Source organism: Phaenicophaeus curvirostris, chromosome 7 (genome assembly GCF_032191515.1).
Source record: "Phaenicophaeus curvirostris isolate KB17595 chromosome 7, BPBGC_Pcur_1.0, whole genome shotgun sequence".
Classification (NCBI taxonomy): domain Eukaryota; kingdom Metazoa; phylum Chordata; class Aves; order Cuculiformes; family Cuculidae; genus Phaenicophaeus; species Phaenicophaeus curvirostris.
Genome location: NC_091398.1, coordinates 1395493 through 1422990, shown reverse-complemented (window position 1 = coordinate 1422990; position 27498 = coordinate 1395493). Strand labels below are relative to the sequence as shown.

General features: G+C 48.6%; 1 protein-coding gene across 40 annotated transcripts in view; it reads right to left on the bottom strand.

Annotated features, from left to right (window-relative positions):
* The window catches only part of MAP2 (microtubule associated protein 2), a 163568-nt gene that overhangs the window by 81584 nt on the left and 54486 nt on the right, over positions 1–27498 (bottom strand). For 36 of the 40 annotated variants that reach the window (XM_069860515.1, XM_069860535.1, XM_069860529.1 and 33 more), the window contains one exon: positions 8747–8806. The exons of the other annotated variants lie outside the window; for them this stretch is intronic. The gene's annotated coding sequence lies outside the window, so the exon portion shown is untranslated. The remainder of the gene's footprint in view (positions 1–8746; positions 8807–27498) is intronic. 40 annotated transcript variants of the gene reach the window in all.

Genomic DNA, 27498 nt, shown 5'->3' with positions numbered 1-27498 from the left:
CAGGAGCCAGAGTTTGCAGACCAGGCACCCAACGCCTGCGGTCGCTGCAAGGCAGATCATTAGCGTTGGGGCTGAACCACGAGCCAGGAACAGAGACCAAACCAGCTTGCTCAGCATTGTTAGTTTTAAAGCAGGAGCTGATGCGGAGTGTAGGAGCGGCACGGTACGCAGCCAGTGGTGGGCTCGGAAGGGGGAAGAGTTTCACACCTCACAGCAGAAGAACTTACTGGCTGCTTACTCAGGGAGTCATCTCACACAGCTCTCCAAAGAAAAAAGAAGAGAGACATATCCACTCATAGAATCAAGGAATGGTTTGGGTTGGAAGAGACTCCAAAGCCCATCCAGTTTCAGGCCCCTGCCATGGGCAGGGACACCTCCCACTGGATCAGGGGCTCCAAGCCCCATCCAGCCTGGCCTTCAACCCCTCCAGGGATGGGGCAGCCACCCCTGCTCTGGGCAGCCTGGGCCAGCTGGACTGTATCCCATTTAAGGTGAGAACCAAATGAATTTCACCAATTTCCCCACGTGCATCACTGTGGATGTGCTGGTTCAGGCCAGCAGGACCAGCTCAGACGGTCCCTCAGTTCAATAGGGTCATTATTTTCATCCTTTCCCTCTCTCTTTTTCTGCTAATTGCAGTGAATCTGGGATCACGCTCCCATAGGGCTGTAAAGAGAGGAAGAAGAATGTTATGATCATCCACATCTCCAAGTGATGAAAAGCAAAACTTCTCTGCTTTGTGTTCAAGAAAAACCTTGGCTTATTCTTCATAGACATGGATTTTCCCAGAGATTAATAACATTAGCAATTACAAGGTGCTTAAAATAAAGAGATTTCCCTTTCATTATCTACAGAGTGCTGAGACTATGATTGTCTCACCTTGTCACTGGATTATTGCTAATTTATTATTTGCTGGAAATTTATCTTCTTCCGTTAGGCATTAGCTGCATAGAATTGGCTAAAACTGACTGAGGGATTGAAGAAATCCACGCACTGATTTAAGTGCCTTCAAGATTACCTCACCCAAATAGAGATTTTCTTCCTCCTCCCACCGTGTCATGGCACAGATATTCCTATAATCACAAAGATCTTTCCAAAGACAGAACAGCTTTGTGGTTAATGCACCAAGATGCAAGATCAGAGTTCAGCGCAGGACTTTGCTGTTCACCTGCTCCATGAGCTTGACCTTGTGAATAATAAGCCTGTGCCTCAGTTCTCCCAGCTGTAAAACACGGATTACAATATTCTCGCTGTCTGTAACTTGCCTATTTATGCTGCAAACCCTTCAGGGCAAGGGCTGTCTCTTCCCATATGTGCAAGGACGCTCTGGCTCCCAACCAAAGCCTTTAGATCAAGATCTCAGAAAGTTTTGCTCACCAAGGACATTTACCAGACACAGCATCTGCCTGAAGGCAGCACAACAAACTTTTCAGCCATAAAAAAGGATATCAAAAAGGAGAGGACAGCAATACGGGCCACTGCCACCACAACCTGAGTTGCTTCTCAAGCATCCTGGGGAAGAAGGGGGATCCAGGATGCTGTGTGCCTGCTTGACAGCTCCGGGGACAGAGCCAGCCCTGCGCTTTGGTCTGGAAGCTCCACTCCAGCCCTGATGAAAAGGACCCTTAAACCCTCAATGATCTGCTGGGACCATCAAGAATAAACACTGCTTAAGATAAATCTCTGGTGAAAGTTGCAGCCGTCAAACTACATTAAAGGAGTCCCTGCTGCTGATGTTAGCACAAACCAAACAAAAATGCAGATTCTTATTTCAGGCTGCTGGCCTGACCAGCTGGGATGTCTCTAAATGACTTCATTCTTCCACAGGTTCTCCAAAACACTTTCCATCTCTGTCCTCCAGGCATCTATACAAAGCCTCCCGCATTTCTTCTTCTGATGAATGCAGCTTTCCAAAAATACTTTTACAAAGAACTGCCTTTGGTAGCAATTAAAGATGTGACACAACACCGTGCCAAAATCCACTTAAGAAAACATAAATCCCAAGGTATGCATGAAGTCCCTGATACCAACCTGCCTACACAGCTACGTAACAGTTCCTTAAAATTCCTCCCTGACATTAAGCGAGTATTGTCACTCCCCGCTCGATTATGCCCATTAACTCAGCTGAAGATGCAATCCAAAAATACCTGCTCCCTAATTCTCTCATCATGTTTGCGCTCCGGTTTCCTGTCGATGCCCGTCTGCTGTGTCTATCCACATCCACAACTGTGAGTCACGCTGGCCAAATCCTATCCCGTTTGACAGAGGATCCCAAAGCCCCTACCTACCACCTCAGGAAAAGCACAGATGGGTAGAGGAGAGGTGATGTTAATGCCTCTACCAAGGGGAGCACAAGAACTCAGCCCTTGTTCCTGCTGTTTGGCAGTGTCCTGGTGGTTTAATTGGTAGAAGCGGAGCTCACGTGCAGCTACAGAACACGCCGCTTCTGGTCCAGTCAGCTGCCTGAGCAAAGGCTGGTAAGGGATGGAACAGGAGCTGCTTAACCTACAGTGGAAGGCACTGTGGAGAGGACATAGAAAGCTGATGAGAAAATGCTTTGTGGAACTAATCAAGTCAGGAAACCCCAAGGGTCCAAGGAGTTAATAATTGGTGAATCATGGAATGGTTTGGATCAGAAAGGACCTCAAAGTCCAGGGCCTCCCTACCCTCACAGCAAAACATTTCTCCCCAAGATCTCAGCTCAGTCTCCCCTCTTGCAGCTTAAAACCCTTCCCCTCATCCTGTCCCTGCCCTCCCTGATCAAAAGCCCCTCCCCAGCTTTCATGGAGCCCCTTGCAAGAAGAATCAGAAAAAGCACAAGGGAAGAGAACCAGGGATGGAGGAAGAACCAGGTGCTGTGGGTCTGAAGGGTCACAGGAAACAGTGAGAATCTTTCCTATGGAACCAAGGAGATGCGAAAACCAGTAGCACTGGTACCACAGGAGGGGAATACAGGGCTGGGGAGTTAGGGGTAGGCTGTGAAAAAAGTCACGAGCTGCAAGTCGAGAGCCAACAGCAGATTCCCCCCTCAAATAATACTGATTATTTTAATTTATAAACTAGTTGAATTGGCAACACAGTTCCCAGCAGCAGCTGAATGCAAACCAAGAGGAAGACCTGACTTCAAGCATTTCAAAGCACAGGTTTGCTCTGATAGGTGTAGGTACAGCTCAGATTGCAAGAGAAGGCACTGCCATGACTTCACCAGATCCTCCCCACTCAGGCCAGAAAAGAATACCTTCTCTCCACGTAATTTCGTGAGTTTATTGCTCACTGAAGACAGTTATCTAGACACTCAGAACCTCAGGGGGTGGGGGAAGAGAGTGGGAGCATCTACTTCTATTTTCAGGCCAACGTTTACATCAGTTTTTAACACAAATGAACTCTTGTGCAGTTCTGCTGCTCGCTACACGGGCCCATACACAGAAATATGGAGCTGCACTGGCAACTGGGCTGTTGCTGTATTAGAGAGAAAAACATTCCCAACGGAAAACATGCGAAACAGCAGAGATTGACTAGAGATGCAGCTGGCTTCAAGTACTTTACAACCTATAATACACCATATTTTGAGTCAGAAAACCCAAACAATTTAGGATCGAGATCCCTTGTTGGCTGCATAATGCATGTGCTTTCCTGCTGGTACGTCCCCGGTGACCTGCACCACATGGGCATGGCTTTCCATCTACAAGCTCCAAGCAGGAACTACAGAGTCTCTGAGCCACTAATTACCCTGACGAGCGCGGTCTCGCCAGCAGGCTTCTCTGCTTACAGAGAAGAGGCTCCACGCCTCTTCCTAGATACAACTGTGAGTCTTCAGGGTCTGGAACAACTCCACTGCTGGAGCACACAGCATCTACCACAACAGTGATCTAATCCAGACTTGGACACCCAGTTACTAATATTATGGGAGCTACAGCGATGAATCATGGAGCGTTAACAGCAAGAGCTGTTGCACACAGTAGCAAGTTCCCAGGCACAGCGCCGTTAGCCCTGGACTCGATCCTGTTGGGTCTAGCTCTATTTTCACTGCACTCGTAAAACAGAAATACAATTCTTCTGTGTTCTTAGGATTTTTAGCGGCAAAACCAACACAAGAGTCATTGTATAAGCAAGCAGAAGTATTTGGTTTGCACAAAAGAAGGAATAACTGAAATACGTTGTTATTAAGAATATGCTCAGAAAAATCTAATGGACATAGGTATGGGTGACACTATGAACTAAGGGCTGAGAAAGGACTCCTGATCAAAGTGCCTTGCGATCTATCCTGGACACCCCACACAGACACCGCAACAGGCAGAACAACAGGCAAACTTACAATTGTATTACAAAAACATCCTGAAGCCCTCTGATCGAGAATGTGAGGGGGATTTGGAAAGCAATGAGGAGAACAAGCTGTGTCTGTAATGTCAGGATCTCCCTTTCCATGCGAAGACCTCACCTGTATCTGAACTGCGTCCTGGGCTGCATCCAAAGATGTGGGACCAGCAGGGCAAGGAGGGAATTCTTGCCCTCTGCTCCGCTCTTGTGAGACCTCACCTGGAGTTCTGTGTTAGGTTCTGGAGTCCTCAGCACAGGAGGGATACAGAGCTGTTGGAGTGAGTCCAGAGGAGGCCACAGAGATGACCTCCTGTGCAAGGACAGGCAAAGAGAGTTGGGGTTGTTCAGCCTGGAGGAGAGAAGGCTCCAGGGAGACCTTAGAGCAGCTTCCAGGGCTGAAAAGGGCTCCAGGAAAGCTGGGGAGGGGCTCTGGATCAGGGAGGGCAGGGACAGGATAAGGGAAATAGCTTCCAGCTGAGAGAGGGGAGATTGAGATGAGATCTCAGAAGAAATGTTTTCCTGTGAGGGTGGGGAGGCCCTGGCCCAGGTTGCCCAGAGCAGGGGTGGCTGCCCCATCCCTGGAGGGGTTCAAGGCCAGGTTGGATGGGGCTTGGAGCCCCTGATCCAGTGGGAGGTGTCCCTGCCCATGGCAGAGGTGGAACTGGATGGGCTTTGAGGTCCCTTCCAACCCAAACCATTCCACAATTCTATGATTCTGTGAAGCACACAGCACCTTCTATCCCTCTTCCTTTGTAATAATTCTAGCTGCCCACCATGCCATAGCCATAGCCAGAGACTGGACTGAAATACAACTTTATGCGTCAGAAGGGACTGAAGTCCTGGAGGAATTAAAAATAAGGGAAAAAAAAATGACTCATCTTAAGGATGACAACTCAAATATTTGTTGGTCACGATTACAAAGGGTTTTCTTTCATCAGTGACACTGGAAAGAACATCACGATTCAAACGTCTATTCTTCTCATAAGCATCTCTCAATACCAACAAAACTGTGCCTCTCAAACTCCACTCTTGGAGAACACTCACAGCGCTCCCATTACTCTTACCATCGCTTTCCAAAGTGTGTTTACTCACATAACTGCTTAAACACACGGAACTTGGGCTGAATTCTTAGTCAACGCTGGCGTTGGCTGCTGACAAGAGCATCGAGTACAAGCTGCAACACACAGAATGGCCCTGTTTCCCTTACTTACCAATCATCTCCTCCTCAAAATTACACTCCTTTGCTCATCACTACACAGAGGAAAAGGGTGACATTTCCCTCTTCATCTCCCTTCCTGCTCTCTCTGGCCCAGCTCTTCCATCCAAGGAGCTGGGGAGATGCTTACTAAAAAGCCACAGCAAGTCATATAACCTCAGCCTGTCAATTCCTGCCTGAACAATGCTTCTTGGCTGTAAACAAGCCTTAAGCACCTGCTAGTGACTCAGCCTGCTAGGTAGGATTATTACTAACACCATCACCATTATCAGCATGATTTAAGAGAGACAGGGGACATTCTCCTCCTTCCCATCGCTTAACAACCACACCTGAATCCTTTCAGCGTGCAGCGTTACCTTTGACAGCTGATAATCACAAGTGTTCTGCCTTTACAGCTTATGTTCAAACCAGGTGTTTTCAGGACAGAGGGTGCAGATGATGGCTAAGATGATCAGAAGAAAGGAGGGAAGAGACAGTTTGATTATAAAAATGATGACAGCCTTCCTTCCAAAGGAGGAAAGAGGCAGATTGATGACAAGGGATAAACACAGAGGAGTTAAAAACAAAGGCTAGTTTCATATAAGAAACCTGTGGCAACTGATATATTTTAGCTAGGAGCTAGGGATGGGTTTCTAGCAAGCAGTGAGGCTGCACAACAGCCTTCCTGACCCCATCTGTGCACAGTATTTCCACCACTGTCCCCCCAGTGATTTTTAGTCACTACAAAGGACAGACAGGAACACTCACGAGACATCGCTTCCCTTGTTTTCCTCCTTACCATGGGCACAGTGACCCTCTGCAGAAACCGCTGGTTCTGACATACAACTGCTTCCATCTCTTTTCATCTCAGACCTGTCCAGTTCTTAAACTGCCTGCGGCCTCCCAGCAGCACCGAGGGGCTCTGGGCTCTCCACAGACACACTATTTCAACAGCAATTATTCAGGCCCATCAGTTAAAGCTGGGACCTGCACAGACAATTCAAGCTTTGCACAGCAGACATCTGAGAATTTATTTCACCACCAACGGAATATTATCAATGGAGAAACAGTGCCTGCAATAAAACTGCCCATTACTGTAAGTCTTTGAGCTAATTTAATCCTTCATTTAGTGTTTCCACGCTGCTACAAGGGCATTCTGGGGCCATGGGAAGATTCCTGAAGCACGCAGGATGCCTGCGAGCAGCCCTGTGGTTCCCTCTGCCCCAGCAGACGCTGGCCAGGAGCCAGCCTGTGGGTGCACTGGGTCGCTGGATGTGCTGCTGCCTCTGGGGAGCCCGATGTGAGCAGATGCTGGGGCAAAAGAATGTGAATGATTCATCCCAGACTGCTGGGCTGCTCGGGCCACGCTTCCCAAGAGAAGGGGTTGTGCTGCAACTTAGTGCAACAGCAAAAACACCCTAAACCTTAGCAGTAGGTCTCCTGGGAACAGGAGAGGCTGGCACACAGACTTTATCAGATCCCCACAGGTCTGCACTGCCGTGGCTTCAGGGAGAGAGAAGTTCATGGATGCAAAGTGAACCACCCCGTACTTTGTGCTTTGTACACCCTCAAAACCTAGAGGCCAAATTGGAACCTGGATTTCCACCTCCTTCAAATTCAGAGGGCCAGAAGGGGCTGCTCGCAGAGCCAAACGCGGGGGCTGGTCAGGAAATGGATGGATTTATGGGCTCACAAACGCTCAAGAAGCGCAAACACAGCCTCACACCCAATACATAAACTCAACGTACAACCGCGTGTGTGCACGTACACACAGATCCCAGATCGTATGCTATCACAGAGTTTTCATTCTGCAGTTCGCCTTCCCTTAAAAAGCTGTGTTTGATCTTTCCATGTTTCCATCACTAGGGATCTGGGAAGTCTCAGAAGCTTGGCGCGAGGTGGTGGGGGAATAGCAACCATTCAGTTTGCTCATAAAACAGTAGCAAAACCATGAGAGATTTAAAAATACCCCATAGTCCTACAGTCCATTCCCTGTAAACCATACCCTTGCCACGCTTCCTAGATGTCAACAAACAACAGCTCCTGAAATTTCTGTAAAATAAGGTTCAGAACAGCCGCACTGACTGCATGGGTACCCCCAAATAATCACTCATTATTAATTGCATTTTCCCTCCGCTTAAGTATAATCTCACAGAAGGAACATGTCCCAAACTGATGTATTCCAGCATTTTTTCATTAACACCACCACAAAGGAGGTAACTTCTACCAGCGGGTAAAAACTGTGTCTGTGCATGTTTGTGCTGCTCCTTGAGGGATGCAAAGCTTGAGCCCTCTCTAGCTTGCTGAGCCAACAGGAGATCTTGGGAAGGGGCCCACCATCCTGGGATGCCTCACCTCTCACCCTCCGTAAGTAGAACTCACCAAAACCCTCTGGCTTAGCTTGTGTTTAAGGCCAGAGCGAATACCACACTCGCCTCGAAAGCTCAGCAGGATTTCACCCTGCCCTGCCCAGGGGCAGTTATGACAGCAGAGATTTGGGCACGTCACCACCCTGCTCTGTCCTCCTGTGTTTCATCTTTAGGGTTTACATGAAGTCTTTCAATGAAATCCATTCCCATCTCCTACAGTTCAATGCAGTGTTTCGAACTCATGCTCTTACAAACAGAAACTATTTTCACTTGTAAATTAAACCAAGATGAACACATGTGCATAAGGGAATCTTGGCATAACAAGTATCTGCCCCTCCACGTGACGGAGGCAGCACAGGTTCTCACTAACACTTTTGAGACTGGAGGGCTCCTGAAAGTCCTCTCTTTTTCCCAGAGAGGAGAAAAAGAGCAGTCCTTGAATCTAACCCAACCATTTTCAATCCCGGAGATGAAGCAGCATTCTGCTTGTCCTTACTCTGCCAAGCTGCTCTTATCTTCTTTGTGGTAGGACCCCTGCAGTGGCAGGACGTGACGAACCAGAGCAGCGTGTAGCAACACTGTCACCTCCCTCAGATGCTCAGCTTTAGCTTCAACACCGTTGCAGGTCCCTTCCACCCAGAGCTAAGCCAAAAGCAAGAGGGCAGCTGCTTTGACAATGGACACAGTGGCTCCTATCAGACATAGGAGGCTTTAAAAAATGAGCTGGATTACAAAAGTGGGAACTAACCCCAGAAGAAGTGTTCCAGGAACTACAGCAGGTTTCTTTTTGCTCTTTTCCTGAGCCTCCTCGGTCTGTTGAAGCAGCCTCCTTGTGAAATTATGCTAGCAAGTAAAAAGGCCATACCTGTTTAAGCAGATGACAGGATGCTGTGTCTGGTCGTTAAACAAGGAAAACTCCCGGCTCCTATAAAGAAATAGAGAAAAATTCACACTATTCAGTGAATTTAGCATAAAGTCAGAACTATAAGGACTATAAGACGCTACATGTGTCTCTCTCACCTTTATTTCCCAAGGCTCACTTGAGACACATTCAGTGAGCTCCCCTCTTATGTTCAGTGTGCCCTGGGACCACCAAGGAGCTGCCCAGTCCCTAGGCTGCCCCAAGGAAAGCTGCAGCTCCCAAACGCACCCATCAGGGAAGGTGAGCGAAGCACAGCCTGCTCCCAGCCAGACTCCCTCTGCCAGGAGGCCTGGTGGGGCTGCACACACACAGACTCTGCTGCAGGAGGATCTCAAGCAGAATCACAGAATCACCAGGTTGGAAAAGACCCATTGGATCATCGACTCCAACCATGGGAAATGTTTACAAAGATGCCCAGAAAGGAATGAAAGAAGAGCGAGAGCCCCCGTGCCTTCCTGGTATGACACCTCAGAGCAGCTGAAGGGACCAATGCAAGGAATTATTCCAATTTCTTCTTAGAACTGTTTTTCTTGCCTCGCCTGTATAGCGGTGTCTTCAGTTCTCCCCAGTTCATTGGGGATAAACAGCAAAAGTTACTGAAGATGTTACTTCCCCTTTTGTGACCTTCTTGGCTCAGCGAGAAAAGCTCAGACACTAAAGGGAGTTATTGTGCTCAATAACCTCCTCTGCACGCCCTGCTCTGCAACCCTCACTCCTCACCACACGTCTTTGATCAGAGCACATGGGGAAACCATTCCAGATGCAAGCAGCAGGCAGACAGCGAAGCGGCTGCGGTCAGGGAGAAAGGGGCCTCCGTGCCACACGTGTCTGAGCGTCCCTCAGTCCCACGGGGACAGCTGTGCTGTCACCTATGGGTAAGGCTGCCCAGCTCCTCGCCTCTCAGATGTAACCGTGCCATTTCAATTGTTCCAAAGTTAATTCCCCACATACAACATCTGACTCAAGCGAAATCTCTGGTTTGGGACTCCTTTGTTTTAAAGCTTTAGCAAGAACGGGCTGGGTGTTTCCAGGAACCAGATCAGTGAGAAACACATGACTAAAACTTAGTTAAAAAGAAGGATAGCATTAAAGTAACAATAAAAAACAGGATGAAAGTATGCAATTACAAGAGAATCATAACGCGTACACACAGAGGAGACTGACCTGAACCTGGAGAACAGTTCAGGCTGTTCCCGTTTCCCAGCATGAACTCTCATTCCTCAGCACTGAGTCTCCCTGCCTGCACCTCAGCATCGGGCAGCGCTTTCCACCAGTTTGCCCAGTCAACACCCAGCAAGACCTGAAAGATCTGGCTGCCTCAGAAGGGGAAGGTTTGAGATGGTTCCGACAGCAAATAAATGGAAGCGACCACTTCTCCTTCCTGCAGAGGCTGTCGGCACAGAGTACCGTTCCCTCACACGCAATAATTAGTTACGCTAAATGAGCTATGGCGAAATGAGGCTCCAGCCAGCATCAATTCTACCCACCCGCAGGATGAGGAGGAATGTTAAAATAAGCTAATTAAATTTGCTCTGGCTCAGCAGAAAGATCAATGTTCTCGACAGCTGAGTGTTCAGCACTCGGCGTCCCTGCAGCCCTCCGATGTGTCACCGATGCGGAATAACGCCGCGTAGTCAGAACCAGGGGTGGTGGACGCACGTCCCTCGGGAGAGGCGAGTGCAGGAGGCAGCAGCACTAACAGAAGGAGGGACACACCTGTAACAAAGCCCAGGTGACCACATGGAATGTTTAATGAATTTAAAATATTAAAATTGGCTTAGGACTTTCACATTGCTCACCGTACCAGCACCGAGCACGCACTCAAACAATCAGAACTAAAACCTCAACCACATTTCTGCTATAGTTTTACCACAATAAATGCGATTCTGGCCAGTGGCACAATACCAAAAATACCAGGCAATCAAATGCCAGAAGTGGGAAGCACTTTTGCTACCCTGGGAATTTGTTGGGGACAGGCTGTAATCAACTTTTCTACCTCTTGCAGATTGCGAAGAAAATGAGCTGTTTCAAAGATTCTTCCTCTAGAAAATAGGAGAGACCCACCCACACCGAGGAGCCAACAGCTCCACATTCGGGGCAGTCAGCTAGAAAGCAAGAAGTTAACATCCAAGTGCCTGGCACAGCAGCTATAATGAGGTTTTCCACTTCTCATGAGCATCTTCTAAGAATTACAGCACAAGATGTGTTAGGAAGGGTTTCTTTTTGTTTTCTCCCTGATCCTCTTATTTCAGAGACCCCTGACAAACCTGTCCCAGGATGGGATTCATTGACATTGGCACAGTCTTTGGAAAAGCTTCGCGCTCTGATGAAGGGACACGCTGGCCTGTTGATGCCCGAAGCCAAGACTGCAGGGGCCGGCGCCTCCGCTGCTCTGAGCGTCACCTTTCCCAGGGGACAGGGCACAAACCAGACGGGCTGTTCTTCACGCCTAATGGAAAGCTGCCACTTGGAGACCCTTAAATCCTGGATATGGAAACCTTGATCAGATCCTGCAAGCTTATCACGGAAGCCTTGTTCAGAACCACAGACTGGTGAGCACACCGTACAGATCTCCTGGTGATGCAGAACCATTGGTCGAGACAGCTCTAGGGAGAACACACCGCGACGTAGCACAGAGTGGATCTGGATACCTGTTTGTCCTGGCTCTCCATTCACCTGTGGGCACAGCATGTCACCGGCAGCATCCTGCCTCCCCTGCTGTATGGATTAGGGATTGCATTTCCTTCTTTAGTTAAATACACCGACTTCTACCTATAAAAACTGATAGGAAAACCCTAATGGGCACACACACACACACACACAACCAAGGAGTAAGGCTTTCTTTTACACAGAAGGTATCTGCAGCTATTCTACGCTGACATGCACTTACCTCTGGCTCCTCCTCTTATTAAACTTCCAAAAACAACTGGCTTGATAGATGTATAAAGTTTATTCAATAGAAAAGAAGCATCTGCCTTTCCAGGAGCTGCTTCTCTCTCTCTCTCATTCTAGGGGGGGCTTTTCCAGAGTTCTTATCAAAGCATGGACTGGTGAGTTATCTGTGACAAGAACTATGAGGACCAAGCGCATCCTCTTCCCAAGCTGTTCCCTTCTTCCCCTGAGAAAGGAGCTGTGCTGTCACACAGAGGGGTCACCATCCGCCTGCAGCCCCGACTCTGCCCTGCAGAGATCTACTGGCTTCACCAAGCTGCCCCGTTTACACATCACTTTTAAGACCATAAACTCCTCAGCTGGGAGCGTGTCTTTTGCTGCACATTCCCTCAGAGCAGCGCGCAAGCAATGACAAAAACCTAAATTGTCACAAATTACTTGTAAGCAGTTAGTGTTTTGCCCAACAACGCATTACACAGTTAGTCTGCAAGCACTGAGGCTGCAAATGGATTCAATCCATTAGCACCAAAGCTTTCTACACAGCTTTTTCCTTTTAGAGCACACTCTCCTCCTCCTCCCTTTCTTCCCCCCCACCCCGTGCTTTCCCCTTGGCAGCAGAGGCTTGAAATAAGATAACAAACATCTTTCAAAGGGATGCAAAGGAAAATAATCTGATATCTGGAGGGCATAACTCACTACACAGTTATTATTCCATTTCCAAAGTACTAGGGATTGAAGGTCAGATACATCTGAATTTCAGCCGGTGTTGATGCAGACAGTGAATGCTTTTAAAGCACCGCAGCTAAAGGAGACAACCCAGAAGCCAGGTTATGCTGATGATCAGCAGAAGTCAGAAGCTTCCCCAATCCTGGCTGCAGATGTGGCCCAGAAATTCAGAAAGGACTGCGGCAGGATGGTGCCTCAACTTGAGAATCAAGAGTCCAGTGCTGCCCTGACTCAGAAAAACCCACATCGGATTCTCAGTCAGTGTGAATGGGCTTCGAGCAGCACAGAATTCAGAACTGCCCTCACTTCTGAACGCAGAATCCTAGAAAGTCCAGAGTTGGAAAGGACCCACAAGGACCATGGAGTCCAGCTCCTGTCCCTGCCCAGGACACCCCAACATTCACACCATGGGGTTGAGGGCACTGGCCAAACCCTTCTGGAACATTGTCAGGCTGTGCCTGCTTCCCTGGGAGCTGTTCCAGTGAACACAAAAATCTCTTTTTAACTATAACACCCACAACAAGTTTTCAGTAGGTTAAAAGAAATTTTAAACCCCCTACAACTTAAGACTTTCCATGGGGAAAAGTACCTTGGGGCTGTTGCTGCTACTGTGAGCAACTCGGGGCTGTGAAGGCAGAGGAGACAGAGTCAGTCTTGGTTATGACCGTGAGGAGGAGATGAGAAAGACGAAAAGCTCTCTCAGCATCCAGGAATCCTGTGCAACTGGAGCCTGAAAGAGGCTGCAGACAAGAGACGCTGTTCAATCATTTATGGAAATCAAGGTTAGTGGTGTCAGCAGAGTTGGCTTGGGAGGCAACAGTTTCCTCACCCTCTTGGCACAGAAGTAACTCGGCTACGTTAGTGGCTGCCAGTAAGAGAGGAATAAAGCAAGGGAACAGAGAAGGACAAGGAAAGCAAAGGAGAAAATGGGCACATCAATATTTTCACAGCTTGCGTACAGCAGCCCAGCCAAGACCCCAAGGGGGTTTATGTTTCAGGAACCTCAGAGACGGAGACAATTGCTACATTTGATGAAAATCTACAGTGTCTGGGTTTTACAAATGGTGTCTCTAATAGCATATCCGATTTTATAACGAGCAAGGAAAGAAAATGCTCTGGTGACAATTACTGCCGAGGCATTTTGCGGTGTTTCCTGGTGCAGACCTGTCATTAACACTCCATTTCTCCAAACTACAACTTGCTTCCCGTGTAGCTGCCGAGCGAAGATAGGTCTGGGGGCTGTTTGCCTGGGCTTGTCAAGATGAATTTTAATGCCTACTGCATGCAAGATGTGCCACCTGCTATTTTATATCCATAATTTATTGTATAATGAGTTCCTAAAAATTCTTATGATAGCTTAAGAGACTGGCGAAATGAATTGCTGGCCTATTTTTTCCTCAGTTCGTCAGCAAAGCAGAAAAGAGCTCAGGTCACTGAGTTCCCCCAGCTGCCTCCTTCGGCCGCCTTCCTCCGTGGAAGAATCTGGCCTCTTCTCTCCAAGAGAAGGGCCATTATAAGCCTCTCACTGCTGAGAGATGCTGGCAAAGCAACGTATCACGGTTTTTGCCATTTGCTTTATAAGCCTCAGCCATTTCAGATCCATTAAAATGCTGTATGGACACAAGAAAAGTTTTCATGTGCTGGAGAGGAAAAGCTCACTAGAGACTCCTTTCTGGATGAGAAGTGCCTGCAGCAGCCACCAGTGAAACAGAAACCTGCAACCCTGCAAGCCAGTAGCCGAGGGAAAGAATCCGTTTATGACCTGGCCCTGAGAACTCTTTCCCCTGTCGGGGCAGCGTCCTCACCTCAGTATCGCACACCAGAAGACGTGTCCCCAGGCTCCAGCCCAGCACCACACACGGAGCTGCCATGGGAAGCTGGGGAGGATTTTCTGGATGAGTGTCTCACCGTTACCAAGGGCCCTAAGGAGGCAAGAACGGGCTTTCCGAGCTGGGGGATGAAGGTGGGAGCTGCTGCGCTGGCTCGGCTCCATCCTCTTGCTTGAGGGCTCTTTTCTAACACACTAGTCCTGTCTTCCTGTGGCTTTTCCTAGGATATGCTGGGCAGACAGCAAATTGCCTCAGCACATCCTATATCCATAAGGCAACAGAGGTGGGATGGCAACACAGAGTAAGACAATAAAAATATGTTACTTTTTTTGCCTTGTGTTTACTTTTCTCGTCGGTGGGATACTATCACAGAATCATAGAATCACTAGGTTGGAAAGCACCCACAGGGTCATCGAGTCCAATCATTCCCACCAATCACTAAACCATGGCCCTGAGCACCTCATCCACCCGTCACTTAAACACCTCCAGGGAAGGTGACACACAATTTAAGGGCATCAATTAAAACTTCAAAAGATTATTCTGAGAAAAAAGTAATAAAATCCCATTTTACAGATTTGTAGAGTTCCTGTGGGTCTCAGAATTACTGCCCGAGACAGGGGAAGACCAAGGTTTCTCAGATCCTGCTTCCAATAATGAGTTCGGATGTGTATTCCCAGCACTGCCCCTGATGTAACACGGTGTGTAAGTCTGTACTTCTGCTCTAACAGAGTGCAGTCTTTCCCCAGCGTGCCTGTTAACACAAACTACATTCCACCAGTTCAGGATTCAGGACTGCTCTGGGCCGTATGGGGAAGCCACCTTAGCCCACAGCCAGCCCCAACGTTCCTGCCCCTGATTTAATGCTCACAAGTTGACTTTACGGAGCACAGAGCAGGCTGTGCAGATTGTGTGGTACCCATGGTAACTGAGTTTAAGCTGCAGTTTTGCACTGAGATGGATATGTTTGAGATAACAAGGCCCAAAGCACCAGATTAAATATGGAAGGGACATGGAAGACACTGGCCAGAACACATTCTCACAGGCATGGCTCCAACGTGGTGGCATATGTGCCACCAGCGATGCTCAAGATAACTACAACTGGCATAAATACATTGCCTGAAGACCTCCACCTGGGAGCAAACGTGACCGGGGATCCAGGAGAGGTTCGCAGGCATTCCCAGCCTTTTTTTGGAGACATTTTAGCACCATACTTTGGATTTCTGCTTCTTCCTTCTCCCTGGTTTTGAGCATCCCAGCCCAGCAGTGGGGTGCGGCACTGACATCCCACGGCGCACTATGGAAGGTTTACTGGTGCTCTTTGGGAATGAACCACACAGCTTTGCTCGTGATCCTACCGACAGACCCACTGCACACACATCGCAGTAACACACGCGCTTCTCATGCACCACACAACTGCAGAGCAAAAGCTCCCAGAGGCTTTAAACCTTTTATCTTCTAAATCACCTCTAAACTGCTTATCTCCATTAGCAATCTGGAATGCACAAGTCACCTGTCACAGGGTGAAGGGGAATTAAGCAAAGCCAAGCCTTTTGGTGGTTGAGAACTGGAAGGTTTTTGCGTGCTCTCGGGGGATTTTCTGGACGTGTCCTGCTGTCGTTTCCTCCAGGCCTGCCTGAAGATGTGCCCCTCTGCAATTCCAAGAAATGCCGGCGGCCACCCCCTGCGCATCCCACCCAGGGACAGCATCTACAAACTGATCAGCCCAACCTGACTACGTCACACCTGCTCAGGGGCTGCCACGCGGGACAGCCCAGCAAACGGCCTCCTCCTTCCATCTCAGGGGTTTCGGGGAGGCCCCTGAGGAGCCGGATGCTTTCACAGAAGAACTACAGACTGGACTTGAACCCCGGCAAGGACCTGCGTCCCTTCTGAGCTCACAGGAGGAACCAGAGACCACGGCTAAGGCCACACCAGAGAGCAGTGAGAGCACACAGCAAGAGGTGGCTTAGGAGAGGGCAGGGGAGGACAGTGAGGACAGAGTCACCACCATCTCCCCGCTCTAGACAGACACAGTCTAACCAAGGCTGCTGCCACCGTTAAGTCACAGCTGTCCCACTGTTTGACTCTGATGCTCGGTAGCCAGAGGGATGGGGAAAACGGGTACGGATGCCTTGGCTGTTTGACTCTGTCGTTCCTCTGACTCACGGTGTCGGTACGTGAACCCAACACGCTGAGCTGTGACCTCAGTCAACTGGAGCCCTGCAACACAGTCTGTCCTGCTGCCCCTCCAGCGGAGGAGACCCTCGTGGACAGACATCACGTCAGGAACATCTAAAGCCATGACAGCAAGTGCTGTTAGGTTTTGCCTGGCAGTGCAGAAGGCTGCGCATGGGAGAACCACGGCACAAACCGCCAGACATGACCATGAGGGGTGACACGCTCTGAGATGCCACTTGCAGTGCAAGGAGACACACGCTTGCATATATGCCTGCCTTCTGATAATTCAGTATGAAGTTTTTCTGTAAGAAGTAACAATCTCTGAAAAAAATCATCTCCTCCTCCCTCTAACGATGCTCATCCCCAAACCTGAAACACAGCATCACTTTATTTTCTGCTTGACACACATCAATGCTCATGAAGATGACTGTCATCCCCCGGCTGGGGACAGCTACAGCCACCACACATCCCATAACATTCCTCTCACTGTGCATCTGGTTCCTGCTTTGCGGAAAAACAAGTAACCTGCTGACGACCTGAGTAAATGAGCAATTCTCCAGGCCAGAGAGAACGTGACACGAGGACAAGCCAAGAAGAGACGTTTCTGCTGTCAAACAGGCCTTGCCAGCAGTTGTGTGTTCATCCCAGAGCACAGGGTAGTTGCAACAGGACACCCACACCCAGCCTTGCCCTCTTCTCCCAGTTTCCCCTCATCCTACCTGCCTTTTCCCTCCTCCTGGCTGAACTCTCCAGAGCAGCAAGCGCAAATGACACTTGCCTAACACCAGGCACTAGGGAAGAACCGCCAGCTTCATTAGATCTGTGATGCTTATGGGACATGGGCCCGCAACTGCCAGCATCGCACGGTCCTCAGAGGTGCGACAGAGGAATTGTCCAAAGAGACTGAAATGTGATAGTTCTCCAGTTCCCAAGAGCCCCAACCCCTGGATTCCCTAAAACTAAAAGCTCTTGCCTTGCTCTCCCGGTTCCACAGAAGCCGTCGCCTGCCTGCAGCGGCGTGCAGGGGGTTCGGCTGTAAGGATCCAGGCTCACTGTCCCACGCATGCAGGGCACCGCTCTGCATAATGCATTAGGACTGGGCACAGGGCTGCATAAAACAACTTCAAGCTGGGGTAGAGGCTCCAAAACAGCCTGTGGGTGCTTCCCAAGAGGCTGCCAAGGCCAAGCCCAAGCTTCTCTCCAAAAAAGGAACGTGTAAACAGAATTTAGACCACTGTACTCAGCAGTCTGTCACCCTCCATTTATACAACTCATAAATAGAGCCCAGCTGGCAGCAGCACCTCTGACTCCTCCATCTCCCTGGGGCCCAGAACACCCACTCCCCAGCTCATTTTCCCTGCACAGGCTCTGGGGATAGATTCTCACACAGCCTCCTGCCGATTCTCGAAACCCAGCCAGGCTCGGTGCTACCCAGCACCATCATCATCATCTCTATAAGGAGCAGCACAAAGGGCTGGCCTCACAGTGGGGAGCAGCCATCACGTTCCCAGCTGTGTTTGGGGTCCGTGGGCACTTGCAAGCGCATCCTATTATTAATCTGCTCTGAGGAAAAACCCTCCCTCACTTCCAGGGCTGCTCCTGCCTAGGACTCAGCACCAGGGCTAGGAGGAAACAACGTGCCCATAAACAAAGCCAGTGACACAGGTCTCACTGCTGCCTGCTTGATTAATGAGTTTTTCCTCTCGCCTTTTTAAGATTTCATTCCAATTTCCCAATTCTTTTCCATCTGAAGAAACTGTGGAGCAGACTCCTCCACGTGCGGGGAAACAGGAGGCTATTGGAGCAGTCCGCTCTGGGCTCCAACAGCAGCAGAAGCTCAAGCCGATTCAGTTCCCCGTGCCCTGAGTCGATGAGCCTTGCTGCAACACGAACACTTCCAGCTGGGCTGAAGCGCCAGCCGGAGCAGTCCCGCAGCTTTGGAAACCTGAGTCAGACTTTCCTTACCGGGCTGCGCTGAAGCCGGTGGGAATTCCCTGGGTGGATCAACACTGTTGGCTGCTGCACGGATCACCAAAGCTCAGAGCCTTGCCAGGTCCCACGAGGCTCCTGAAATGTTTGCTCAATCCAAGCTTAAGATCAAAAACCCCAAACATCGCTGCATATTTCAGACTAGGTCAATTGAAATGTTTCAACTGCGTTTCACTTGGTTTTTCTTCGAGTGGAGTTTTCAGCAATTTGAGCGACTCCAAACTGAATGACTTTTTTCTCCTGTTTTCAAGATGTCTTAACATCAGAAAAAGGGAAAGGAATTACTCAGGAATGAACTCTACTGAAACTAATTTTTCCCCAAGAACAGTCTGCATTTTACAAATAGCTTTCTTCCCAATTTAAAAGTATTTGACTGAAAAAAAACCATTTAGCTCAATGCCCTAGCTCCAACATCACCTCCAAACCAGCTCTGAGAAACAAACAGCTCTGTTACCTTCCCCAGAGAAAAGACAGGAAAAGCTGACCTGCTTTCACTTGAGAGAAGAGCTCGCGGTGAGGACCTTCGCCTGCAATGTATGTATTCCAACCACTTGTTTATTTGAAAATCATGTAGCTCCTCTGAAACCAAATGTTCTGTATTTAATAGCTTAAGCTGTAAAGTCATAAAAGCCAAATTCAGCGGACTATAGGTTATTAAGAAATAGGGATCCAGATGGCTCGCTGAGGTCACGCTGAGGCCAGCACACCCATAAAGAATACACACTTGTGTGTCCTTATTAAAGTTTAGGGATTTAGTAAAACAGGGGTGTTTGCCTTTCAGAGCGCTCATGTCACATAAGGTTGTTTACTTTGATAAAACAACCTACATCGTTCACAAAGTTTAAAATAACTAGAAGGTGCCGGCAGTGGGAGGCCACTCTTGTGGTTTCACGAGGAACTGCTGCACCTTTTTTTACTTAATTAAAACATAAAACTACCCAGTAACTGCTTCTCGTAGAGGCAGAAGCTGCATCAAGGTTCCTGCATTTTGGAAGCCTCCCTGTGGGCCAAGGGTCTAGAAATCCTCTAGAACTCTGTGCCTCCTCCTCTCAGACACCACCTGCTGAGCTGAGATGAGCCCATGACAGCTTCCAGCTGCAGAAGGTTTGCCTCCAGTTACCACCTCACAAAGCTCAGGCTGACACCGAGTGCTGCAGTCTGTGCTCCCCGCTGGAGCTAATGCACAAGAGCCACCAGAGGAAACGGTAACGGCCCCTGCCTGTCACTGCCCACCACCTCACCACTCATCAAACACCAGACGTGGCTTTGAAGACCAGGAGTCTGCAAATTCAAAGGAAACGATTGGCAAACGACAGAGGCTTTGAGCATCAGCTGAGATGGGGCTGATGTGAACGGTCATGGCTCCACTGATAAAGCTGAAGAGACGGATGGTGAACATTGGTCCTTGTCCAACAGCGAACTCATTAATAGCCGATACCATCACAACATGGGATGAGTGCAAGATGGAGCAGGGAAACAGAACTCGGAGGAAGCTCTAAGGGCTCCGGTGCTCCCCAGTCCCCACGATATCCCCTCCCCTCCTGTGAGAATCCTGGTGCCAGCAGCCAAACAAAATGACACAAACTCACCGTGAACACCATCAGCCAGCATCACAGGAGGCACCCGCTACGAGCTGCCCAAAACGCTTACGGTTCCTCAAATCCATTTCCTATTGCCCTGTCTCTGATAATTCCCCTTATTTTTGAGCAATTCAAAAGCATGTTCCGTTATTATGCGTTAATTGGCTTATGATTAAGCAGGCAGGCAGTGCTGAGGAGATGAGGAACCATGGTGCAACACAGTAGGAAGCATGAGAGGCCTTATTTCCTCCCTCACCAAGAACCGCGGTACATCTGGGAACAGTTCGTGAGCAGCAGGCCAAAGAGAAAAGCAGGGCAAATACAGATTTCTACCCTCTTGAAACAAAATCCCTGTAAAGAAAATTATTATTCTCTTGCAGCACCACACGCTTTTGATTTTATCAAAATGCATTAAAATAACAATGCTTTTTCCTAAGCTGACCACTCTCCGGAAATGATTTTTGGGCTGAAAGCCGCACTCCACCTGCTCGAGCTGCCTAAGTGCCAGGCTGTGCTGGTTCTTCACAGCGCCAGGCTTGCTCCAACAAAAGACAACACTGATTGCAGTACTTCTAAAAAGGCAGAATGAGTCAAAAATACTGTTTTGACCTTAGGATGACGAACTCTACAGGTCATAGCAAAGCCACTAACACCAAACATCCGTTGGAACAATTATACAAACAAGTATTTTATTGCTTAAGTTACCTGGTGAACTTCTCTCTTCTTTAGAGCTGGGGGTAGAATGTTGGGGAGCTCTCAGAACAGCAGCTCAGCACTCAGAAGAGCCGAACAGCTTCTTTGAACCAATGTGCTGTGTTATAAATGCCTTAACAAAGGTTAAAAAAGTGACCAAACCCCAAAGTTACTGACCTGTTTGACCGCAAGGGCTGCAGCCTTCTCTAACGGAGGAGAGAAGGTGCTGGGGAGACTGTAGAGCAGCTTCCAGTACTGAACGGGGCTCCAGGAAAGCTGGGGAAGGTTTTCTACAGGTGCAGGGAGTGACAGGACGAGCGGGAATGGCTTTAAATTGTAAGGGGGAAGATTTAGATTAGACATGAGGAAGAAATTCTTCACCTTGAGGGAGGGGAGGCCCTGGCCCAGGCTGCCCGGAGCAGTGGTGGCTGCCCCATCCCTGGAGGGGCTCAAGGCCAGGTTGGATGGGGCTTGGAGCCCCTGATCCAGTGGGAGGTGTCCCTGCCCATGGCCGGGGTGGGACTGGATGGGCTTTGAGGTCCCTTCCAACCCGAACCACTCCTTGATTCTATGATTTCAGGTGCTTAAACACAATTTAGACCTTGCGCTGAATGAGTCACACATAGGATGGGAAGTCCAAAACAAAACTCTTGTTATATCAAGACCAGCAGTTCTGCCCAACCGCCAGGTGCTTTTCTTTACGTTCTTCATTCACTTTCAATTCACACATCTAAAAATGGATTTAGGGATCTGGAGACAACATTACGGAGCAATAGAAAGCACATTTTCTGTTAAAACACACTCGTGTGAAGCAACAAAAAATACAATTTAAGGAGAATCTCAATTTCCACACTTACGTATCTGCTAGCAAAATTTATACTCTCTATTCTGATGCTATTACAATTTTAAAAACCACCCTACAGCTCAAAAACTATTTCCATAAATGTAAAGGGATACTGGATCTCCTCAAAAGAAGACGATGAACCATACTGCTTAGGGACACAGCGTGATACCAGAAGTAAAGGCCTTCCTTTCACCTCTAGAATCATGTTCTGCCCATCACATCACACACGAGAACGTGGCAGCATTTGCAGCCCTCAGTCCGAAGTTCAGGGATTGCTCCTGGTCAAGTGCCTGTCAGGCAACGAGCTCTGCTGAAGGCAACATTCTGTCCTCAAAAACCATAAGCAAGGTGAGTGATCGACCAAAACCTCCTCAGCCAAGAGGAACAGCAAACTTCCATGGCTGTCACGCAGGCACAGAACACCCTGCACACGCTACCACACCTGAAAGAGGTGGAAGATACCCCCAGATTCCAGCAACGTGATTAGGCAGGCACCAGCCTGCTGCCAGGGATTACAGCCCTGGGTTCCCTTTGTCAGGAGCACACAGCCAGGAGCTGCTGGAGTCGGTGTGTACAGAGCTCAGGATGAGCCCCATCTCACTTAGAGTCAAACCTGCACTGCAGCTTACGGGGCTCCCGCGGGTGGAAACAAACCAGTTCAAGCTTTTCTAGCTGTCTTCTTGCAGATCAGGGACTGAGGGCTCTGAACTCAGAGAAAAAGATAATTTTCCTTTTAACCACAGGACATGAAAACTTCATTTTTCCAGCAGACTAATACTGAGCTCTGGATCACACAGTTCCTGAGCTCTGACCATCCCAGCAAGAACCAACAACCTTGTAGGATCTGACGATAGCTATTTCTAGCCCATAGCTCTGTGCTGAACACCCTAAGCACACGCAGGCTTTGGCTAAGAGCTGCCCCCACGACAGCAGGCAGCGTGCACACTGACAAAAGTCATTGGTCCTTGAAGAGTTTATAGCCCAATACAAACAAGATAGATAAGGAAAACCCAGTTATTACCATGCCCTGGTATTTGTGAAGCAGAGACTCTCTATAATAAATAAACAACTCACAGATGCTGCTCATATGTAAGCTGCATACCAGGCACTGCCCTCACTCTCCCATAACCCATCTCCTCCCCAGCTGCCGGGCTGTCGCCTGCTCCCTGCCTCTGATTTTTGAGGATTATTTGTGGCTTCATTTTTGAGGAAAGCAGTTTTAAGAACTGTGGTTTATTGTGCCTATTTTTTTTTTAAAGATGATGAATTGGAGCCAAGGAAGATAAAATGCCTTGCCTGAAAACACGCACGGGTTGTACAGCACATCAGGGACGTGCACGCAGGATTCTCCGAGTTTCACTCCGAGCTCTAACAACAGGATCACCGCTCCCGCTGCGCCGAGGGCTGCAGTCTCTGTGCACAGTAAACAGACCACAGGGGCCACAGGCCTGAAGTTTATCTTAAGCTCCTTTAAAGCCACTGCTTGTCACTCCAAGGAATACGTGTGACCTTCTGTGACATCCCTCTGGAAGGGCCTTTCATGTCTGCTGCTCTGAGATTATTAGAAGAAATGATATTTAGCATGAAACCTAAGAAATCCCAGTGCTCCACTGCTTCTTATGCTCTCAGGCATTAGGGAGCAGATTTCTCTGGGGTCTGTAGGAACTGGGGAAATACACGAAAACAGGGAATGAGCAATGGAGCAGTAAGGAGAGTCGTCTGGCCCATCCTTCCTCTTGCTGGTGGAAGCCTCGCTCTTCTTCCAGCTGTCACATATTGGTGAGAAGGACTTGCCTGGAGACTGAAGGAGGTGACAGCCAAACTGGAGGTGTGGAAGGAATGAAAACCTTGTCCGGTTACAAATGGACAGCTAACTCCTTATTCCAATCTTTCCTTCTGAGCATCGACTAGGGCATTTCGCTGAACATCAGCAAAAAGAACGAATATCTGCCTCCTCAGCCGGACTGGCCATGACACGGAATGTTTTCTCTCCCCGGCTGGATGAGGACTCAGCTGGGTAAGGAGGGAGAACATCAGGGAACAGACAGACAGCACGCAGCTCCCTCCTCTGGGGAGATGGCCTCCTCAGTTCTAAGTGCATTTTGGGGATGATGCCATACGACTTTGGGAACAGGACAGGGTTGGACGGGCCACACGAGGATGGTGCCCTGTCTGCCATCAGCAGGTATTGCAAAAATACAACTGTACTTTATTAACACCACTGCACCCAACCGAATCTCGCTCGCAGCTCTCTACGCCTACCTGGCCAGAGCTGTATCTCTGGCTTATCGTCACCAGATCAGATCCAAAATAGCCACAGCCACCTAAACAGCACGACACGACTGTAGCAGCCCAGGACAAGGACTCTTGGTACAATCCAGTTTAGGTAGATCTCAAACCCTGATCAACAGTACAACACCCGGCCACGGCGCAGCGCTGCCAGCACTCCTGGAAACTGCACGGCATCTGAACTGAGCCCCCTTGATGTTATTCGGACACTGTCAGCCTTTATTAAGGTTCCATTCCTTCAAGTCCCTTCCATCCACACGCATAGAGCAACTTTTCTGGTGGCCTCTTCTGACCGAGCTGGCCCAATTCCCAGCAGACATATGTGAAGCAGGCTCACCCCAAATTACTACAAACCAATTTAAACTGCGTTTGCCTCTTGGCTAAGCGTGTTTCCATGAAGTTGCGCTTTGCTCTTCTCACTGACTGCTGTGGAATTTTATGTCCCTGTCCTGGGGGCATCAGCCCAGAGTTATTTGAGGGAAATCACAGTCTACTCTCCTACAGCCAAGGAGCCCAGCGAAGGCGAATGCTGCAGGCTGTGCCACATCCCAGTTTAATGATGGGGAAGTGGGAGACACCCATCAAGCCTGAGACGTAGAGGTTCCAAGTCCTCTCCTGCCACCAACTGCTAAGTCCAGTTGGACTTGCAAAGGCAGAACTGCACCACAGAGATCTTTGCTCAGGAGAAACAAAGGCAGAACGAGAGGAGAAGCAGCCACCAAAATAACACCACCAAAAACGTGTGTCTGAATTCTGTGGGGACATATGGTGTCCCAATAACAGGCTCCACCAGAAATAAACACGGACACAACTCATCCTGAACATGGGTGACAGCGGAGCCATAAAGTCTGGGGAACAGCAGACAGAATGAATCTCCTGTAACCCAGCACATGTGCTTGGTGTCACAAGATAAATAATCAATTCCCCTTAATTAGGCTATAGCCTCCTGCTGTCACGCAACCTCTACTTGGCAACTGCACAACTAGGTGAAACCAACCCCTTACGTATCAGTAATTACTGGATAAAAGTTTAATTTTGCTTTATTTCAGTATCTCAGTGGCTCACTCTGCAAAGTCAGCTACGGTGTTTTCGATGCTGATGGACACAGGACGTGGCTCACCTCAGCTGCGTCTGCACACCTAACTGCTTAAAGAGGATTTAACCAACCGGCACCAACCCCCAGGAAACAAAGAAATCAAGAAAGAAATACTGCACACAGCCCTGGTATGAAAGGGACTGTGTAAAGCAGGAAAATACCACCACGAAGCAATTTCCTGCATTTATGTGTGCGCCTGTGACAGGTTTACTTTGGCTCTTCTCAGTTGTTGATTAATGGAGAAACAGCCTCACGAACACAACTCTGCATGGCTGTTGTAACGCTGAGAGAGCAGCGGGTGCTCAGATGCCTCAAGAGGTTGGGAGAAGAGCCTTACTCCTTTGGATAAACCCTATGTGGTGAATTTCTTGTTCCAATCTTATTATTCGTAGTAAAAACAACGAGTTAAAAGAAACAAACAAGCCACCACCACTTTGCAAAAGATATCATCTGAACAATTCAATGATGCCACACGAGGCAACGCCTGGTGTGGTGAGGGCTAGCGTGTGTCCTGGCTACCAGAGATGACAACCTATGAGCCACAAGGGCATGAATAGGTTCCTTCCTACTGCAGCACACGAACACACCAAAGGGTATCAGCCTTTGCGTCAGGGCCACCGTGGCCTCAGACCCCTCTGAGATTGAGCCTTGACCCCCTACCCCTGTGCATCAGAGGAGAACGAAGTTCCAGTTCCCCTCCTGCCACCCCCAGGCGAAAGCTCTGCAGCTGGAAGAAGCATCTCTCCACGTGCCTCCCAAGCTGCTCACAGCCAGCCCTCCCAGAACCACGGGACAGTCCTGATGAGCACAACGTGCCAATCACCTTTTTACCCACCCAGCACACACTGTCATACCAGTCAGAAAGGAATGAGCCCATTGATTATAACGGAGCTAAAAGGATCCCCTGCTAGAAGGAGCTTCCATAACATTACTTTTTACTACTGATTATTTATAGTAACAATGGATGAAAAATAATTTCCAGAAGGGAGGCAGACCAACAGGAAAGCAGCATCAACCGGGAACCGATAACGGCGCTCACAAGGGAGCAGAAGAGGAAGTCCCTGTGGCCTGTCCTACAAATTCCAGGAGTTCAGAGCTTGTACCCAACTTCCAGCATTCTCTAACAGCTGATAAGGTGCCTAAACGGGCTTTTCTAACATGTTGTGAAATGCTGAAACACGTACAAGAAAGCTAAAAGCCATCGCAAAAGCGTGCACCGTTTCCACGCTGTTTATGAGCCCTGTTCTGCATAGCACACATCTCCTGGGGGGGATTACAGAGAACATATGTAAGGACTTCTGCCACTGGGATTTCTGGAGATGGAAAGAGTAAATACCATGCAGAAGGGAATGACACCGTAGGAAATACTGCCCTAATTTTGACAGCGTATGCTTTAACGTACTGTTTGCAACCAGTCAATACAACTGCACAAATCTGTTCGAATGCAGAAATGAAAGCATTTCAGAATGAGTTTGATTTCCAAGGTTGAGCCCACACAGCCCCATGGGTTCTCATTAAACCACTGAGAAGAAACGTAATCTATTTTAGACGGCCTTTTTGGTACCTCCCTCCACCATTCTTACCGTTAAGTATTCATCCAAGTCCATCCAATTACTGCGTACAAACTCATTATAGATGAGTGTAGATACGTAAATTAAAACCCCTTCATTCACATAAGCACAACACGTATCTCAACACCTTCATGCTCATACCACAACTACACCTTAACCAACAATGGACGCGATGTCATTATACCAATTTACTCTACTAAAGATGATCAGCCAAGAAAGACGCCACCAGCAAAATAGGGATATTCAGGGTTCTTGAGACTTATGGGCTGTATTAAAAGCGTGTCCAGGGCAGTCACAAGTGTCTAAGAAGGAATGGCAATTGGGAACCAAAGCAAGTCAAAGCTCTACCAGCTCAACATGAGTGAAGAACTAGAAGGTGAATTTTAGCAGTTAATATTAAACAATGAATTGTCCCATCCTGCCAACAACATTAATGTCACTTTTCAGCATAATGACAGCCTCTGGCAAGAGACTCTGTGATGACAATTCCAATTAACTTTCCTCATCTTTACCTCACAAATCACCTGTTAAAAAATGCATGTTTACTCCGTCTTCTCTCAGAAGTCTTCTCTCAAGACTCAAACCATTCCTTGATTCTATTATAGCATCACACACTTCCCACGAAGTATTCAAGGGGAAGAGGGGGAGAATCTGTTTTAATCTAATCTAGCGTTTCCATGACCTTAAGGAAAAAAGTGGTCAAAAGGATGACTGTTACATCAGGAGAACCTAGGACCTAAGGAGTTATTTCAGGAATCCACCATGAGCTGATTTCACAGCAGTGATGCACAGGGCACGGACAGCCACCAGCTCAAGAGATCCAGGGGCAATGTGGGGTGTGTCCTCAGAGGAGCGCAGCATTATGAGCAATCTCTCTACAGACCTAAGGACCAGACTGAAAATAACAACAGGGACATGGTCCCCAAATGGAGGACACTTCAGCATATCTTCAACCCTATAGCAAACAAAACTCACATTAGTTTACTTATCCATCGCCTCTCAAGGCAC